We start from the raw sequence: 7,790 nt of genomic DNA on the forward strand, positions 1-7,790 counted from the left end.
CGGTTTTCCAATCCGAATTCGGATGTTTAAATGCTAATCATGTCCAACATGATTGACTTTATGTTTTCGAACATAAATGTCTCTCTCATGCGTGCTAGCTCATCGGTGTCTTTTCAGACTCCGATTTTTGCAACGCCCTCTGTCATGAGTTTTTGGGTCGAAATTCTTTTAGACTTTCCGAGTCTTAGATTTTCTGTTTCGGATCTCAAGCATCTCAGCGTACTGAGTCTCTCTAATCCTATCATCCTTTTGATCTATGCTTATAGATCTTCAGATGCCCAAAATGGCATTTTATCCTTTTGTGTGTGGTCCTTTATTGAGTCAGTTCGTTACTGTTATACAACACCTTATGTCGTACTCAATCTTTTGTATGTACTCTGCATACGGACCCGGAAGGTTTGTTTACTCCCACTTACCTTCTTGAAATTTCGTGATTCAAGATTTTCTTCATTCCTCAGGAATCAAACTTCTTTGATTGCCTTTTGAATCGAAGATTCTAACTCTTGCGTGCTTTTAATCCGTCGATAGATTTCTTAAGCATGCTTGTGGACATAACTTGATTGGAAGAATCTTTATTCTTCTTGTCTCGTTTCGGGAAACATGAATGTTTCCATCCTTCTCAGTTTTCTATTTTGGAAAACCAATTTAGGTCTTCTGTTGACTTAAATTATCAAGCTTCATGTCTTGACGAGATATGGATTCCACGATGATTTTGGCTTCTAGCCAAAATCTAGAGTCAGTTTCCGTTTCTGCGCAGGTCTTTTATCTCTTCAGAAATAACCTTTATTTTCTGAGTCTTTAAGATTTTATTTTGACCTTTCAGGGCTTTTGAACAACAATTTGGAGTTATCTCAACTACTTTGAGATATTCCTTTAGAGACACTTTCACTCGCTTTGAGAGTTCTCCTGCGAATGACATTCGCTTTTGTGCGGTGGGTTTACAAGATCATATCTTTAACCTTTCCTTTTCCAAGGAGTCGCAGTTTGTTGCTCTTGGTCGAATTTAATCGTCTTGTACAAGTTTTCATGATTGTTCTTCATGACTCTTCATGATTTTTCTCATGATCGAATTAAATCGACTTGTACTTTTCTCCCACTTATTCTTGTAATAATTAGTGCTAATTATTAGAAGAATACTATCATGAGCAACAAACACTTTGTTCTCTTGATTGGTTATGGAAGAAGCCCAAATTTCTTTCAAAAGAAATTGCGTCAGATATTAGCTAGTTTTGTAACGCTTTTACAAATTTAGCTTTAGACGGAATTTTGGTAAGTGTGAAAACAACCGTTTATAGAATATGTCCCAAAATATTTGGAAGACTGGCTTAAACCCATCTTTGATCGAATTATGCATAGCAATGTTCGATTACTCCCACTGAATCCACCATCCCTCAGATGTGTTCCATGGAGCGAGTTGGGAAACGTTTTCTCAACTCCTTTGATGGTTATTTAGTATTTGACTCAAGTTTTTATCACTCCAATCTAATCGGATGACTTAAACTCTCTTGTCAAAATGATTCTTTTACTTCGGTTTGTACTTTGTTTGAACCTTTCAAACATTCCGACTTATACTTTATGATTTGTACGTTTCCATACTTCATGAAGTTGTCAGAGTACGTATTTGAAGTTTCTCTCGTTAGCTTCTGCAGGTAAACTTATAGGTCTGCATAACACTGTATGAGTCCAAATAGATTACCAGTCTCTATGCCTTTTGAAAAGGGTGACTTTGTCAATTCTGTCCTTAAGACCTAATTGACAATGCTGAAGTTTAATGAGTTTGAATCTCTTGATTTTAGCCATTATCAATGTTAACCTTCAGTTAATTTTACCACTGGTTTAAAACATCATATGTTTCTAAAAGAACAAAATAATCACTATTAAGTTCTAAGCTAGATCAGTGTCTAAAAGAAGACTTTGATCCCTTTCAGCATCCCTAGCATTACTGCTTCTGCTCCCTCTTGGATCTTTACTTCTTTTAGTCAAGTATGTAATTCCCTTATGCTCCCACTGAGCCGCTCATCTGGTCTTAAATACCTGATGAAGGAATTTTACGATACTTGTTTTTAACTTTGTTAGCGAGGATACGGAACCGGAATTCATAATTCCATTCCTTTTGTCCTCCAGGTGCTAAAGGTAGTTTCCTTTTAAATGGTCTAGCCATTGTTTTAGAAACATTCACAGTAATGAGGAATACTCTTGATCATGTACTCGGCAACTGCTTTTCTTTGATCAAATGTTTGTCTCACTTGACTGATCCTTTTGCCCTTTTGAATCTCAAGATCTCTTTCTTAGATTCTTTGTACCAAATCTCAAGAACCTTTCTTAGACTGGATATTCCCGTATGTTCTGCTCAGTTTGTTTGTAACAACCTGAGTGACTCATCTAAGGTCTTTATCAATCTTTGTTCAATCGATATTGAATTGGGTGATAGATGTATTCTGTTGTCTTCCCTTAGGATGACTTTCAGATTGCCTTGGAGGTCTCGTACCTCTCCATTTATGACTTCTGTAGGAATTTCTTCCTTAGTTTGTCTTAATGGTTATGCTAGCATTCATTACTCTTCCAAAGAGAATGTTATACGATTGCTTGCAAATGGCTTTTGACCTTCTCTTGTATGAGTCAACATTGGGATTGGGTATTCTAGTGACCTTCCTTTTGAATCTGAGAACTATTCTCGGATTCATTCTTCCATTCTAGGAAGTGGATCAACTCCTCCCTTAGGTGTGATTTTAAAGTTGAAATCGTTTTCATGTGTCATCTTAATTCTACATAAAGAAATGGCAAAGTTTTTAAAAACTCGTTATCGTTTTTGAAAAACATTAGTTTTCCCACATTATTCAATAAAAATCGTCCCCGATTGAATAAGTGATTCCAAGACCCCAGTTCTTCGGAGTAAAGCGGACGAAGGCCCTACCCTTTGACTCCGTCGTTCCGGGTGAGTGAACTACTTCACTGATCATACCTTATGACTCTTGGTTGATAGATTTCATTAATGAATGACTAATCTATCCTTTTGCCTCGAGTATCCAAGACTCTCTTGCTGATCTCGTTGAGTAGAACCATTTAGACGTGTAGGCCTCTTCTATAGACCTACCCGCATTGTCCCAAGGTAGAGGAGGTACTCTGCGAAGGCCGACCCACCTTCCTCGAACAAGGGCGCAACGAGTGTCTTAATCTGGATAGGCGATTACTCAAGATTACTTTTGGGGACTTTTACGCTAGTCTGGCGTTTGTTATAGTGAACTATTTAGCCTAACTAACATCCACGACATAAAGCGTAAATAAGTAAGTAAATGCGCGCGAGAAAGTAAATCAAGCAGACATGGATCCTAGTATGGCCCCTAACCTAGAAGATCTAATCTCCTTTGGTTTTCTTCTTGTTTCGCCTTTTGGTTCGTCTAGATCTCCATCCTTGAACCTCCATTGATTTCTCCCACTCGCCTTTGGATTCCATCCTTGAGTTTTCTTCAATGGACTCATTGACCCTAAACTCTAATTACAAGACTCTAACGATTCGCAGATCGTATAAACTTGAAATTAAAATTAATTACAAAGCATGCACCCATCCGTGCTTAAAACAAGAATAAAGATATAAATCTATGGCCATACTAGTTTCCCGCATTCACATCACATGCAATCATATAATATATCAAGGCTAAGAATTATATATGCATGATTATCTTGGGAGATACTTTTGTTGACATCACATGTCACATTACGGACCTTAAGTCTAAATTCGAAGAATTCAACTAGTGGTGCGTTCCGGTTTTATCTTTTATGATTTCTAAAATCATCTTTAAGAAAAACTCCGTTTCGGGTTTTGAAAGCCCGGGTCAATTTCGGAAAAACATTGGTTCGATTCTTAATGATTTCATAAATCAATTTAAAGAGAAATCCATTTTGGCCTTCTGGATGGCCCGGATTGATTTTGGAATTATTTGGTTGGAATCGGAAGAAATTTTGGCAAAAACTCCCACTCGAATGATGGTTCCTTTTTGTGGTCCGAAAAGCCTCGAAAAAGCCCGGGACAAGTCCTAGACAAGTCCCGGCCCAAGCCCAGAAAAGGGCTCGGACAAGGTCCGGACATAGCACGGCCCATAGGCCGGCATGTCCTGGCCGAAGCCTATCAAGGCCTGGTCTCGTCCTGGCCGGAGCCAGGACGCTAGTCCATGTACCAGACGCGTCCTAGACGTGTCTGGTGCTGGACCGGACCAGCACTAGGTGTCTCGGACTAGTCCGAGACACCCAGAACCTCCCAGACGCGTCTCCAAGACGCGTCTGGTCGAGTGCTCTGGACGCGTCCTAGACGCGTCCAGGAAGCTCCCTCCGCAGCTGCTGGTCGCGTCTCCAAGACGCGTCCCAACAGCTGCTCTGGACGCGTCTTCAAGACGCGTCCAGAAGCTTCTGTCGCAGCTGCTGGTCGCGTCCTAGACGCGTCTCAGCAGCTGCTCTGGATGCGTCCAGAGGACGCATCCAGGAGCTCCCGGTCCGGCCAGGAAGCTTCCTGGCCGGACACTAGGGTTTTTCAAAACCCTAGTTTCCAAAAATTTTTTTTTTTCTTTTGCAACTCTAAGTTGCTATTTTCCAAATTTAAAACTTTTCTTAAAATTTTGAAATCTTTTAGAACACTTCTAAAATTTTTACAAAACTTGTAGAAACTTTTAAAATTTCCAAATTTTGTTTTGAGAGTTTCCCAAAACTCAAAACACTTCTTTTTAGAACACTTCTAAAATTCCAAAAATCTTTGTTTTTCAAAAGTTTCCAAAACTTGAAAACAACTCTTAATCAAACCAATTTTGGATCAAAGTCTAGGTTTTTGAAAACTTTTTCAAAGAACAATTTTGAAATCTATTTGAAAAATTCTTGAATCCCATTCAAAATCAATCAATTTCTTATGTTTAAAACTCTTTTAAACATAACTATCAACTTAATCAAGCATGGATTAGTCCGAAATTCAATCTAATTGAGTTTTAAAACACTTTTAATCATCAATTTGATTCTTAATTTGAAATTCATTGAATCCCATTCAATATTATCAAATTGTGAGTTTAAATAGTTTTAAAACACTTTTAAAATATTTTTATAAACTCAATTTATCAAACTATCAATTATATCTAATATGAACTAGTTCGATTCTTAGCAAAAACTAGTTAATAGCAAGAGGCTCTGACGCCACTGTTGGGTTTTATACCCTTCTACTAGTGTTTATAGCGGAAATATGACATCTAATGTCTACACTAGTATTCCCAGGATCACATGCAAAACTAGTAATTAATCTAATGGAGATAGTGGATTACCTTAATCGCTTTTCCCTCAAACTAGTTGAATTGATTGAAGAAGACCAAGAGCTTCAAGTGTAGCTCCTCTACTTGGGACACGAGCAATCAATTTGATCTCCCACCTTGTTGTATAGCTAGCACACCAATGGTGGTTGGATAATAAGAAGACCTTCTTCTTGCTTGACTAGAAGATAGCTTGGGAATTAGCTCACTTTCTCCTCTCTACTTGATGTGGTAGAGTAAGAAAGCTTAGAGAGAAATTCCACACTTTATTCTCTGCCCTAAGAGTGTTTATATAGAACCCTAATAAGAATCCACCTCCTTTTAGGTTTCCCAAAACACCCTTTAGAATAAGATTTAGGGAAATAGTCGAAAATAGCAACTATTGGTATTTTCTCAATTCCCTAAGGAGATGACGTCCAAACCCAGCCAAAATTGGCAGATTTAATGTTCATAACATAAGGAAACGTCCCTCCAAAAATCAGCCCAATCCGAGCCCTAAAAGTGCCCGAATCGGCCTAGGCCCAAAAACCCTGCTTTTGGCCTTTTTGTACTATCTTTGCCTAATTCCTTTTTAGGCCTATGAGATATGTTTATGGGACACTCCCATGATTATATCTCACTCCCACTAGTCATATCCTAGATCAATTTGTCACTCTTATGTGTAACCCGTTGTAGGATCCGATCGAAGTTAGCCGCGAATTACTTCGTAATTCGACGATCGTAGTTGGTCTCTAGCTACAACTCTACGATCCCTAAATCAATCGGACTTGATGATCTTCCACATCAATTGTCCTATCCGACAAATTGTTCGCATTGTCACCTTGGTCGAAGGACATCTCCTTCAACTCCTTCAAGTACGTATGTCACTTGGACATGAAACACCAGGAATATCATTGGTTAATGACTTCCATGCCATTAGTTCATTCTTTTAATAACTCATTATTTTAATGAGATGATTTCAACTTCCTTGCTTCTTCGACTACAGACTCATAGTTCCTTAACTTTTCTTGCAACTGCATTACCAAAATACTTGTATCTGCAGAAGTACCTTTTTGAGATAGAGAGCTAAGACTTGATAGTTTCTTCTCCACTTCGCACTTTTGGTGCAGACACTCGTTCAGTTGATTTCTGAGATTCTCTAACTGCTCCACGTAGCATAGTTTATCTCTAAAGTTCTCCATCTTCGTTTCTACGTTACCTATAGTGACTACCATTGTTGAAGCTTGCCTAACAGTTAGATTTTCTTCCTCTGTCTCAACAAGTGCAGCTACAAGGGGTTTCTTAGAGTTTTTCTTTCGATTATGATCCCACCATTCCGGATAACCTACTAATTCATAACAATGACTTTTGGTATGACCAGTTTTGTTGCAGTGGGTACACTTATAAGAAGATTTGTCAGATTGACAAATAGCTTTAACAATATTATTTTTTGTCTTATTTCGAATCATCATTGCGGAAGCATCAGTTGTTCCAGATTCACTGTTCATCGTTGTGCGTAGAATAAGCTCACGACGAACCAAAGCATAACATTCTTCTAAATTGGGAATGGGATCCTTTCTCAAAATTTCACCACGGATTTGTTCAAATTCACCATCTAACCCTGCAAGAAAAATATGCACACGTTGTCGTTGAATTGATTTACGATAAGATACAATATCGTTTTCGTTTTCCATAATCACTTTATCACGGTGATCTAATTCATTAAAGATCTCAACGAGTTCACCGTATAAACTGAGAGTATCCTCCCATTCTGTTTGACAGAAAATGCCCTCTGATTCAAAGAGAAGACTTGCAATTCATTAGATCCATCGTAAAAAGCTTTAGATACAGTTTTCCAAATATCACGAGCTGTAGGTAAACGAATGTATCTCTTCATAATTTCTGGAGTCATAGACATCAATAACCATCTCTTGACTCTTTGATTTTCTGCATATCACTTCTCATATTTAATGTCATCTTCAGCAGGTGGTAATGAATTACCTCGAATAAACGAAAGTTTTTCTTTTTCAACAATATGCATCTCCATGATTTGAGACCATATATCATAATTTGTTTCATTCAATATAATCACTGAATTAAAGGATCCTCCTGACTGAAAAATTGTATAAATTGTCTGATCCATATTTTCTACTATATTAATTATGAGGATATCTTAACATATAGAAAGATATTTCAACATATCTTACTAAATTTTGTGCTTTGTAAGTGTTCCAGTAAAAGAATACTTCAATAGACTTGCAATCTTTGTTTGAATGAATGTAGATTAGACTACTCAGTCGTCATTATTTTTTTTTAAAGATTACGTAATTGTATTGAAATTTAATCTTTTCTTTTCGTTAAAACTAGTGAAATTTAGTTAAGATGAAGGTCCCTTCTGATGTACCACTCAAAATGAATATCTTAAAGTCTCAAGGTTAAAGGTTTTACTCGCCAGTAGAATTAATTCATATAAATCATATTCCAAAGTCTACCCAAAACAATCACTACTTCTGCATAAATATACTTATT

At 37.5% G+C, this 7,790-nt stretch overlaps 1 pseudogene; it reads right to left on the bottom strand.

Annotated features, from left to right (window-relative positions):
- Positions 1–6,226: 6,226 nt before the first annotated feature.
- Positions 6,227–7,359, bottom strand: LOC147565378 (uncharacterized; annotated as a pseudogene).
- Between the last annotated feature and the right edge of the window lie 431 nt (positions 7,360–7,790).

The sequence above is a fragment of the Eschscholzia californica genome, unplaced genomic scaffold, assembly GCF_041429995.1.
Source record: "Eschscholzia californica isolate CP2 unplaced genomic scaffold, dmEscCali1.0.p SCAF_1, whole genome shotgun sequence".
Taxonomy (NCBI): domain Eukaryota; kingdom Viridiplantae; phylum Streptophyta; class Magnoliopsida; order Ranunculales; family Papaveraceae; genus Eschscholzia; species Eschscholzia californica.